The sequence below is a fragment of the Simochromis diagramma genome, unplaced genomic scaffold (genome assembly GCF_900408965.1).
Source record: "Simochromis diagramma unplaced genomic scaffold, fSimDia1.1 OVJJ01000176.1, whole genome shotgun sequence".
Taxonomy (NCBI): Eukaryota; Metazoa; Chordata; class Actinopteri; order Cichliformes; family Cichlidae; genus Simochromis; species Simochromis diagramma.
The window spans coordinates 3,816,795-3,829,542 of NW_024386892.1; the positions used below are offsets into that span (position 1 = coordinate 3,816,795).

The 12,748-nt window shown below is 44.4% G+C and overlaps 1 protein-coding gene across 1 annotated transcript in view; it reads right to left on the reverse strand.

Moving 5' to 3' along the window:
- The window catches only part of LOC120734885 (spectrin beta chain, non-erythrocytic 1), a 97,900-nt gene extending 89,307 nt beyond the window's left edge, over nucleotides 1-8,593 (reverse strand). Inside the window, exon 1 of the mRNA XM_040033988.1 lies at nucleotides 8,470-8,593. The gene's annotated coding sequence lies outside the window, so the exon portion shown is untranslated. The remainder of the gene's footprint in view (nucleotides 1-8,469) is intronic.
- Between the last annotated feature and the right edge of the window lie 4,155 nt (nucleotides 8,594-12,748).

Below are 12,748 nucleotides of genomic sequence, written 5' to 3' on the forward strand. Positions count from 1 at the left end.
CACACACACACACACACACACACACACACAATGAATGGTCATGACGTTAATCACAGCCTCTCAAACACTAACCTGTTGTATTCTGCTACGTCTACGGTGGCCCTGAAAGCTCAAACACAGCAGCTACACAAAAGCAGGAGGTGGTTTCAGAGTCTTCCTCATTACACCAACTTTGAGCAGCTCTTCCTCATGTTTTATCTCCAGAGAGGAAGATGAAGGGCACTGAGCTGCTCCTCCTCTTCCTCTCCGAGGTGCATTTAAGTGGAATAAATGGGAAAAGCCTCCATTTAACATGAAAGGAAAACCAACAATGAATAAAAAGCTCAACTTTCATCTGCAGCGAAGACAAAAACAGCTCATCTGTGACTCTGTTACTAAAACTAAATTAGCCTTAAATTTTCTCACTAAGGAATGAAAACGATCCTTTAAACTTGAAAGCGTCAGTGCTTTGACTTATTGTTTGACTATTATGACAAATAATTAACGTGGTGAGATTTTCCCCACTCTGTGCCGGGCCAAGTCGCTCGCTTGCATTAATTCGCACCCATGTGAGCCATGAAAACGACGTCTCAAAGCGACGCTGCAGGTTAACGGACTAAGCTCGTGCTCAGCAGTGCTCTGATTGGACGAGCTGAGCAGATTTCCCCTCTGTCGCTCGCTCAGCCGTGCTGAGGTTTTGTACGAGCTCTGCAACTCTGACACTGTCGGGGCTGAAAACCCGTTCGTAGCCACTTTTTCTTCTTCGTTGGTCTCTGCAGACAGCGCAGCTGGCGTCAGTCCTTTAACCTGCTCTCTGCTGCTCGCCTCCTCACCTTTCCGCCGTCTCATCACACGCCTGTGAAACCAATTAGCCGGCAGAGAAACTGCAGCGTGACAGATCAGAGCCGAAGCTCAAAATCAGATGTTTTACGTTTACGCACTTTTATTTTTCCGTCTCCTCGTGTATCAGGAATAAACTGACGAGCTTTTTGGAAGCACAGAAATGGAAAATATTGCTGCTGCACATCAGCGCAGGCTCTTCATAAACGCTCCTCTCCACATATTTTATTCATGAGATCTCAGCTTGCGCGTTTTTCCTTTTTTAATCTTGGATGGAAATTTACTTCGACATTTATGAGCCGAGCAGCTTTGGCTTCTGTCACCTTTTAAAAACTTCATTTCAGATCCCAACAAATCCCGGAGCCTCGGGAGGAAGTGAAGGACCAACCGAGCCGAGATTAGAAGAAGGCAGAGACGCTTTAATCCAAACATCTTTCATCACACCGAGTTTCATGTGTGTTTGACCCCCGCTGGGGTCAGACTGCTCCATGTAAGCCCCCCCCACCCCCACAAGTAAAATCCGTATATGAATATGGAATCACAGCGTTGATGCTCGGGTTCGATCACACTCGAGCGTCGCACTGAAACTAAAGCTCGGGTCTGTCTGCTTTACAGATGCTCTTATATAAACGTCTGTTTTCAGTTAATGATTTTTGCATCTGTCATGTGAAGATAAAGAATCTGGTTATTGTGAGGACTTCCTGTTCCTGCTCTCAGGATTCACATGGCAACAGTTTAAAACCTGAGCTTTTAAATGGAAACATTTCTCTACGCAGACGTCACTTTAGTAAGACGTCACTTTCAAAGCGTTACATTAACCGTAGACGTTGCATGTAGATTACTATCAGTAATCTTTAAACAAACTAAAAACTATGAAAGACTTTAAAATGTTTACAACACGTAAAGATTTGATAAAGACTTTAAACTTAAGAACAAGATTTTACTTAAAAAGAAATTTAAAATATATTTTTTTAAATACAATCATTATTTTAAAAACTAAAAGCTTTAATTATAAAATAAAGTTTCTGTAAATTCTTAAAAGTTTAATGTGCACTGCATTTAAAAGTTGCACTTTAGTAAAAGTTTCCCAAAAACATTCCACAAGCTCGGTTTAAAGAGATTTCCTTAGACGACATCGTTTTAAAATTGGATTTAAAAGACTTTGTAGACTTTTAATTACCTGCTTTACTTAGTGTTAAACTGCACATAATCTTAAAAAGATGTTTAACATTCAATAGAAAATTCAAGAGCTTTCACTTTATGTTAAACATTATAAAACCTGAATTTTAAGAACTTTTATTCAACACGTTCATTTGAAAAACTTTAAAATCTCTACTTTACATTGACTAAAAGATTTGAAACTTTAAAGCTGCACACAAACATTTTATTTTCAACGCTTTATGCTCTTAAATCAAAACTGGAATTATTCAGTTTTTTGTTTTTATAAACACATTTAAATACATTAAAGTATTTCACATTGAATAAATCTTTCTCTAAGTTTGCATTAATGAGACGTTCTAATAAACCCACAGTCCTCACTTTACATCAACTAAACGCTTTGATTTTTTAAAAATGTTTTTATGCAAACAGCTTCACCTGACTTCTGTGTTGCAGCTCCACCTCCACCTGCTCCGTGTCTGCAGGTGAGACTGCGCCCGTGTGCAGCACAGCGAACGCTCCGAAGCGTCCGACTAAATTAAACCAGACTTTTAGACCCAAGCTTTAAAATCTGCGGCGCCGTGGTGAAGGTGAGCGCCGCTCTCACAGACTTTCTATACTTAGTTGAAGCTTCGCCGCTGGGAAACAGACCCTCCTCCTCCTCCTCCTCCCTCTGTCCAACTGCTCCACTTCCTATCTGCGGGACACTTTCCAGAACATTCCTGCGTCCCTCCTCGTTCTCCTCTGCTTTCAGTTTTTACAGCTGGTATGTTTAATTCCTGTCCTCCTTCATCATCATCACCTGCTCCCATCCCCACTGCCAATCACGTCACTTCATTTTAACTCAGTCCACTTTATTTCAGTAATCTGATTACTTGTTCTCGCCTTGTTTCCTGCTGAGGTCACGCAGCGTTAGCTTTGACTATGAACACAAACACGGTGTGTCGCGTTTGACGCCGCTCTCCTCACCACCTCCTGTTCTCCTCCCCCTCGTTCTCCTCCCTCAGGACCACCTCCCTCCTGGTTTTCATGCAGCTCCCTCCTCTCCCACGCATCCTTCCTCACAGCATCAAATCGAGTTTTCTCCACACCCATCTGAAACTCTATCAGCTTCAAGTTTAAGCCTCAGAGTCGTGAATCTCTGACACTGCACTGCTTCAGTGAAGAAGGTGCAGTTTAAGCTCTTAAGGAGAAGCAGAAAAATGCAAGGTAAGAAGGAAGGATAAGAAGGAAAGGATGCATACAGGTAAGTGTGGTGAAGACAGAGAGGAAGGATGACTGGCCTCGTTTCCTAAAATAAAGCTCACCTCTTTGCTCTTAAAGGAACCTAGTTTCATCGATACTCCTGCTGCTCTGCACTACAGCAGATCGGCTGAGCATTAAAGGATGTGGGCAGATTTATGATGCATGGATCTGCACCAACCAGAGAGCAGATTTGAACTCTAAGCTTTGGACAGCATGTCACTGCTGATGTTTGGCGCTGTAATGCAGAACAGGAAGGAGGCGTTTCCTCGTTACATCCAAACCAGCAAATCAACCTAATGACCAATCCCAGAAAACACGTCGACATTTAAAAAGATGGCGTGCGTGCCGTTTCCACGTTTCCCATAAACGCACCTCCTTCATCTCGTCACGCGCTTCCTCGCCGTCTTTGGAATGAAACATCCTGCGATGGAGGTCGTTACTTCTTTTTAAAGGGCCAACGACTTTGGCAAAATTCAGACCAAACATCAGCCAGATTTCATATTTCCTGAATACAAAGAGTTGATATTTCTGAGCTTTTTACAGAGAAACACATCCTGAATTCAATGAATCGGACTTTTCTGATATTATGAATGTCTCTGGGAGGAAACGAGTGACACGGCATAAAATATTCAACAAACTGAAATCGTCTGAACAGCAGGAGACGATCAAACATGCTGCAAATAATCTGCCATAAACACGATTCCTAATGATCCCCGTCTGTAAACATTCACCCGCTCAGGACCAAAATCCTGACCAAACACCTCGTTCTCCTGCATTTATGCTTCAGATTCAGATCACATGACCGCAGGCTCCTCCTCCTTCATCTGGCGACAATGAAGTTGGAGCGGCGTCCCTCTGTCCTCGCTATGCAAACAACCCGACGTCTGAGACGCACTCTGTCAACTCCGTTCTGCACTAACGAAGACAGAAACACTCGGATCTGTTTACAGGAAGGAGCTCGGAGAAGGAACGACAGCAGGAGGGACGGAGGCCACAAAACGTGACGATTCAGACCAAAGGCGGTCTGAGGCGGACGCGTTCGACCGCACGAATAACAGCGGCTTAAGTGAAGTTATCAAAAGTGCACATTAAGAAGTGAGAAATGCTTTTGTGGACAGTTTCCTATGAGTTTATGCTTCAATGTGAATCCAACAGACGTTTACTTTATAAAGTCTGATCCAAATCTAAAGGCATGTTTAAAGCCATCGTGTACTCCAGTCTCAGCTGCTGGTTCATGATGATGAACACAAAGTTTTCCACATTTAACCAGAACGTCCACGTCAGCATCATCATGCACGGGTTCAAAACCCTGAGACGATCACAGGTCAGCAAGTCGAGGAAACGGGAAAATGTTTGAATACAAAAACCAGGCCTCAAACTAAAAGCTCCAGGATTGGAAACGGTTTCGTTTCCTTTGCTTAAACATGAAGAGGTTTTTGTTTGGTGAGCAGAGACAACAGGAGGACGCACAGACCGCTCGGGCTCACATCGGCGCTCTGACACAACGGCAAAGACAAACAGGAAGTGCTGTGCGTTCAAAGACAAAGTCAACACAAACCCGCTGAACTCACCACCGGTGCCTCCATTCATGAGCCAAACATTTAAAGGAAGTTCTGCTGACGCCACCTCGTAGCGTTTTCGCTTCGCCTGTTATGCAGTCGTGCTCCTACAACGCAGCGAGCTGAAGACACAACTGTTTAATATTGATGGAGCTGGAAGCGTGGGACTCGGACGCTGCAGCAGAGCTGATGACTTACAGCTCGGATCCCCCCGCCGCGTGACGCCGAAACCCGCATCATCACCGCCGCCCACACTGCCTCAGAGGCATCAGCGGAGGAGCCAAAACGCACCCAGAAGCATCGTCGGATCTCCATCAGGAGCATCGATCCACTGAAAGTGTCCCTGCAGACCGTTAAAACATCCAAGCGGATCGAACCAAGAAACAAACCAAGCGAGGACTTCCCCTCGTTACCAGCTTCACTTCATTTAAAGGTCTCAGAGCCACCTGAGCTCTGACCACGAGGACGCGGCAGAACCTGCTTTCACCACCACTTTCTTTCTATCCCATGTAGGGCTGCCACAAACGACTATTTTGATAGTCGACTAATCAGATCATCATCCATTGGACGTTAAACGTACAGCTTATTGCACCAGCAGCATCTGCTCTTATATAACTATCACTAGCTTACAGCTTTAAGTGTTTCAGGTCTGTGCTAACTAAAAATAAAGACAAGATGATCGTTTATTAAAGTTTAATGAAATCTGCAGATTGTTTCGGTGAAGTTTAATAAACTCCTTGCTATCTAAAATATAACAGGACACCGGAGTAAATTCTCGAGCATCTCACACTTCTGATAATCAGCTGTCTGCTTGACGTTTATTCAGCTGTGTAAAAACTATAACTTTAATCTCAGCCAAACCGATTTACTCAGGAACAAATAAAATACTAAAAAAGCCAAACAATAACATTTTTAAGTTATCTAAGTGACTCATATATCATGTTTAACCTGAGTAGCGAAAGACGGCGGTGGGTTTGAAAACGATTTGCCGGGAGTCCGGTGTTCTCACGGCTCTAGTGACCTAGCTCCCGGCTAGCTATCGAGCTGGTGGGTAACAGACGTCTCCGAAAACGTCGGAGCGCTTTTGAAAATATGCGGTGTCTTGATAAACTGAGCCGATATTTGAGGTTTACACAGCTACATTCTCGCCTGAAAATATGTTAAACGTTTATTTTGTGACCCAAAAAGAATAACAAGAGTAACATTAAAACTAACTAGCTGCCGCCATTGTTGGAAACTGAGCTGGGCCGCGCTATGAATTCTGGGACACAGCTTCTTCTTCTTCGGGGTTTAACGGCAGCTGGCATCCTTGTACATGCAGTGCTGCCATCTTCTGTTTCAGTCCGTTATTACACTCTTAAATCCTGCTACTTATTCCTGCGTCTTTTGGGATCTTACAAAGCTTCAAACGACGCGTCGACTATTAAATCAGTCGTCAACGATTTTGATAGTCGACTAATCGTGGCAGCCCTATTCCCATCACCTTTTACCTTTTTCGCTCACACAAAGCGCACGATCAGCTGTGGGGCTGTGTCTGAGCTGAGGGTGGTGTCTGGGTCGAGCACACAGGCAGAACAGAAGCATCACAAAAACTGGCTAAAAATGGGAGATTCTTAATATCCAGAAACAAATTCAGTCGCTTAAAAGTTAAAAATCAGGGATCGGCTTGTTTATTCGCTCACTTATGAGGCTTTTAGTTGGAAACCAGCCAGGCGGCCCAAACTAGACCGGCCCAGCAGGGTACACCAACCTTAGACCGGCGGATTTTTATCATATACGCAGAAACATTTCTCAAACTTCACAATGGGCAAAATTTCCATAACGAAAAAAGCAAAATCACAAAAATTTAGTTCACACTAAAAGTCTGTTTAACTGTTCCCATCACAGCTGAACTCTGCTTGTCTTCATGTCCTGTTCATATCAAACATGACCAAAGTCCCTAATAATGAGCTGAGCCTGCTTAAGCTCTCAGTTTCACCGTTTTTTGGGGGTTTTTTTCCCCCCATTCTTGGATCTGTGTGACATCACAGAGACAGGATATGCCTAATATGGCTCTCCCAAACAAAGAAGCCCCACCTCCTCTGCTGTTCAAATCAAGAGGCAGCCAATCAGGAGAGTTTGTGTAAAGTGAAAAATCAGTGCTAAAATGGCTTTAAGTGCAAGATAAAGTAGGATTATTCTGAACTGACACTCATGCAAAGCTGGTCTAACACAATATAAAACGTGGAGAGAATACTCTGGTGAATCGTCTTTATAAAAAGTACATTTACTATAAACTTGTCAGATTTTTAAGTGGTTTAAATGTTACATTTTGATCATAGGCGGTCCTCCAGGATCCCCACACCCCCCGTGGTATTTTAAAGGGAGTGAAATAAAAAACTGGTCATCCTCAGTGGAAGTCATCCAAACATCTATCAGTTTCCTTTTGCTTATCCAGAGCCGGGTCACAAGCCCAGCAGGGCGTTCCAGAGGAAGGTTTTCCAGCTGAGGAAGGGATCTGGGAAATGTTGGCACTAGAACTGACTGGAGGAAATCACGTCAGTGTGAAATATGCTTTTCCTCGAGCATCGGTTAACTGTGAGGATTACGATCTTACTTACGCGCCAGAAAGGAAAACTCTGGCTGCGTGATTCAACATTTTTTTTTAGTTCATGTTTGAATCTTTTAAAAGATTTTAGGGTTGGAGATTAACTTTTTACTGCCAACACGGCGGCGTCCTTGAGCCTCCCAGTGGGAACAAAGTATGAAAAGCAATAATTTTTATCCCTGAAACAGCAGATTTAGGCTGAAAAGGTGCAAATCTCCATCTCTGGTTTCACTGCAGCTGGTTGTTAAAGCAGCAGCAGCCTGACAACTGCTCCACACCTCACTGTGATATTATAAAGGCTCCGGTCAACAAGTTGCCAAATGTTTCCCAGTTGCTGCATCAGAGAAATGAGGAGATAGGTGGGGGAGGATGAAGATAAGGGTGAGGAGAAGCAGGGGAGGAGGAGGAGAAAGCAGGGTGAGGAGAAGCAGTGAGGACAGATCAGGGAACGAAAAGATTAGGAGGAGAGAAAGCAGCACTCGGCCTGTATCTGATTACATAATTGCTTCAAACAGGGTCTGCGCAAACAGCAGCAGTCCACGCAGAAACACCTCCACGTCCCCGAACTTCATTTAAGCCCGCAACGTTAGAAACACGTCACACTCCTGCACAGAAACAGCTCGCGACACGTGAGACGAAAACAGCAGAAATATCTGCAGACATCTGAATTATTAAGACGCAACGATGAGCTGTGAGGGGAGAGCAGCGGCGCTGGGCGGGACAGAGGGACGGAGTACAGAGAAGGTCACTCCAGAGAAGCTGTGGGAACGTCCTGCTGTTTGTTTGCTCTGAGGTCGACCACGCCTGCACCACCATCATCATCATCATCATCCATCAGGAGAGCGGGGACAAACAAACCCTCCATCAGCTCCGACTGATCCGTGAGAGCTGCAGACTTTCACCAAAACAACCACCTCCTCCTCCACCAGCAGCAGCTCCTGCGCACCATGCACAAGTTCAACGCCACGATGGAGAACATGGCGGGGGGAGGGGGGCGCACAGACACACGGGGAGAAGACGTCGCTGCCCGGCTCGTCTTTGCACCAACAGCCCGCAGCTGTGGAGGTTAACCCGAGAGAGGCAGACCGGGGCTGCACTCACCTGGAGACCGACGGAAGCGCAGTGGAGTCCCGCTCGGAGCGAAGGACGGACGGGCTGCTGAGAGCTCGGAGCACGAAGAGCGCAGAAGCACAGTCCTGAAATCCACCAATCCTCCTCCTCCTCCTCCTCTTCCTCCTCCCCCCGCCCTCCGCTTCAGCCCGGCCTGGACTGCAGCGCACGGTGCGCTCGGTTCAAACACCGGGACACCCCGCCGGGGCACTGACCCTGCTATATGACGATTCTTGCTTTAGTAACGTCATCCTCAGCAGTCTCATAAATATTACTAAGCAAACTAAAGTAATTACACTGACAGATCCCCACCGCCTACACTCACTGTGTTCATGTACGATCAAATCAAACCGCACAGCGCTTTATACTGTACGGTAACCCCCGACAACCACACTCGGCCCTGTGAGCAGGCACTTGGCGATAGTGGGAAGAAAAAACTCTCTTTTAACAGGAAGAAACCTCCGACAGAAGCAGGCTCAGGGAGGGGCGAGACAAATTTAATAACACATTTTCTGTCTGTTTATTCTGCCATGTTGAATTTGAGATTGACTTTACTGGATAATTTTAATATTGCTTCCTTTCGCATCTATTTTGTTTGAGCTTTGTTTTTAATTTAAGATATATATTAAGTATTAAGTAAGATAGAAAACAATTTTTAAAAGCCAGTTAAATATATGGTTCAAAAAGCTTTTCTTGAATGTTCAGACTCCTCAGTTTCCCTGAGATAACTAATAAAAATATATATTTCACCCCATGTGCCAGTTACACTCACAGACAGCTGGATTTGAACCCAGGACCTTTGTGCTAACCGCTGTGCCACCATGCTGCTATCATTTTAATGTAACTGTTGTCTTTAATGGAAGCGACACACATCGTGTTGTCAGGTGACTGAATGTGGAACAAATGAAAGTTTCATTAAAACTCTTCATAAATAGAAACATAATTTCCATCCTTTCCTCTCGAATTCAAAAATACTTTTGTTTTCTTCACTGTTTTTGTCTCTTTTTTGTCTTTTTTAACATTTGTGTCAAAGACTGTTTTTATCATTTATCATTTTAGATGGTGTAGAAAACATTAAAAGTTTACCACCAGTGTATGCAAATTGTCTTTTATGTAACTCATACATTACAAATTACCATACAGCCTTATATAGGTTAAAAATATGACTAAACAGTAAACAAAACTCAGGCACATGTTGCATGACAAATGTTTATGCGACAGATCAGTTATAATTTGTACAGTCGGTGTGTAAATATTCAGACTTCTAAAACATTTAATTTGTGATTTGTTTTTTCATTTAATGCCTTTTTGACTGGATTTAACTTGATTTTACACATTTTCTGCATCATAAAACCAAAACATTCAGTCTTTTCTTCCATCACTGGTAAACATTTACATTTTTCATTAACTGTATAGTTACTTTGTACGCATACACATAGACAGATTACATTCATAATAAAAGATTTTGATGTAAAATAATAATGTGTGTGTGTTTACAATCAAAAACAGGACTGTCCTCGGAGACCAGCCTGATGTCAGTGCGCCCCAGGGCAGCTGTGGCTACAACGTAGCTGCCATCACCAGTGTGTGAATGTGTGTGTGAATGGGTGGATGACTGAATGTAGTGTGAAGTGCTTTGGGGTCCTTAGGGACTAGTAAAGCGCTATACAAATACAGGCCATTTACCATTTACCATGACGTCCTCTGCAGTGGACAAAAAAACGTATCGATACTTTTTCCCTGCAGTTCTCCGGAGGCTGTATCCTCCTCATCAAAGTGACAGTGCATGTTTAGGCTCCAGGTTACAGCACCAGAACGTCTCCGCCCGTCTGTGCTGCGGTTGAGTTTATAAGAAGCGCCCCTATCTCCCAAAGTAAGAGTGAGGGGCGGAGAGTCAGGCAGGGAGGAGGGAGAGGAGGGAGAGTCTGCAGAGACTGAGTGATGCCAAAATGCAAAAAGTTGGAGGTGTAACATCACTGAGCAGCAAAATATGAAAGATGCAGTTAGAAATACTCAGCTGAGCCTCCCGTTGGGCTCAGTCTGGGTGACCCTGATCTTATCTCCATCATCTACCCCCCACATCCTCCCTGTGTGTCCAGCAGAAACAGACCTCAGGCTCTGTGTCCTGGCAGCACTGGTCATAATAAACCTCCCACTCGATGAATCATCAGATCAGAGCTCCATTTGTCCACTGACTCTGTAAATCACCCTGCAGGAGAAAGATAACTTCAAGCTTTTTATTCAGTGACTCTGAGCTCAGGACACAGAAAGAGGAGCTTTAAAAGGGAAACATGAAAGTCATATAACTCTTCCACTGATCGATGTTCACGTCAAACATGACCATAGTTTCTAATGATGACGCCACTGCAGGTAAGAGAAGTCCCAGTGAGCTCAGGCTGATGAAACTCTCAGGTCATCACAGTGTTTTCTGCTCTTAGATCTGAGGGGATAAAAGCCCCGCCCACCTGCTTTTCAAACGTTCTTTTTAAGAGGGGCAGTCAATCAAAAGAAAGGAAGCTTAAAGGGGAGGAGCTAAAACGTAGAATAAGCTCCACACATATGGTTTTGGACTGAGTCATGCAAAGCTGCTCTAGGAGAGTAAAGCATGAAGCCGGACGGGACTCGTGATCCCTAACAGTTTGTTTTGTGCTGATTACGAGACAATAAGTAAAGATGCCTCATCCTCAGTGTGTTACAGTGGGCTCTTTGGTGGTTGTGTAGGTTTCTTTTGTTAGTTTTGATGGTGTCACTCATCTTGGACACCACACTATTTCTCTTTGTGATTCTTAATTATCTCATTGTTTCTACTTGCCTTACCAGAGGAAAAACTCCCACCAACAGCTGCAAGCAGCAAAGATCAAACCTGGGTTTCAGTGTTCAGATACTCTATCCAGGGAGCTTGTCATTTATCCACACAGAGCTTTTCCAGTTCTCTTGAGAAATGAGTAAAATAACTTCTTGTTACTCATTTCTGCAGAACAAGACGTCCAGTTCAGAGACTTAAAGGAACTGAGCTAAAGTCTAACAGGTAGTCACGAGCTACAGCTGCCTGTCAGGGTTAATCACCCCTGTGCAGTGGTTATGAAGTGGGAAACGCTGTAAACATGTTTATTTCTGGGAGTCTGTTGGGACGGATTCACGTTGGAGTGGACATCAGAGAAAATGAGCCTTGGAGCCCTCTGCTGCAGTCCTCGCTGTGCACATTTTCAATCCATCTGTGGATCTTTTGTGTCTCTTTATAGATGTTTTTTGCCTTTGTGGTCATCTGACACATCGGTTTATAGAGTGAGAGGCCACATCACAGGTTCCTCAAGCAGCAGCACACACAGTGTTTGGTCTCGTTTACAGATGTCTACACTAAACTCCTGCAGTCTCAAGGTCTACAACTCAAACTGGCCCTAACAAAGATATGAACACAACAGGCTGCTCACTGTGTGTGTGTGTGTGTGGGATTATCACTCAGATACCAGACACCGTGTAGAAATGTCTAACAGACCACAGCCATATTTGAGGAGAAGGTCAGAGGTCGTGGAGGTAATTCCCCGTCGTGCAGCAGCTGCTGCAGAGCTCTGAAGTCACTCCCTGTTTTCTGCCTGCTGCTCATTCACTTCCTGTCGTTACATCTGAGTGGATAAACTCTCATTTATTCCATCAGTGATATCATGGACAGGCGACACAAGATTAATTCCATGAAAAAGAAACGAGTTACATCACAGCTTAATCTACTGAGAAAAGTAACTTCTTAGAGAAATTTCACAGACCCAGAAATAAGCGTCCTTTGCTTTTATCTCACGTTTACGTCCAGATGAACTGTTTAACATGGGAGTCTATGGGGACTGACTCACTGCTGATGCCTCCAGTGGACACCAGAGGAACTGCAGGCAGATCAGAGTCAGTTACTTCATTTCAAGCTGTGAGTCAGCTGGCTGCAAAAACATGTTTGTGCCTCGTCGTCGGTCGACAGCGTGACGGTAAAACCGTGTCTGATGGTCACAACTAGGTCGCTGATTGGCTGTTTGTTTCCTGCCTCCCTGAGGAGAACAGAAGATGCTGTTTGTGCGAAATGTCAGCATTTCTTTCACTGCAAAGTTGCACTCAACTTCAACATGTTGCTTAGTAACAGCTGGCTGTCAGCACCCACTCAGGTGTGTGTGTGTGTGTGTGTGTGTGTGTGTGTGTGTGTGTGTGTGTGTGTGTGTGTGTGTGTGTGTGTGTGTGTGTGATGAATAGCACCGAGTGTGTGGGCAGTTTGAGCGCTGGGCAGATTTAA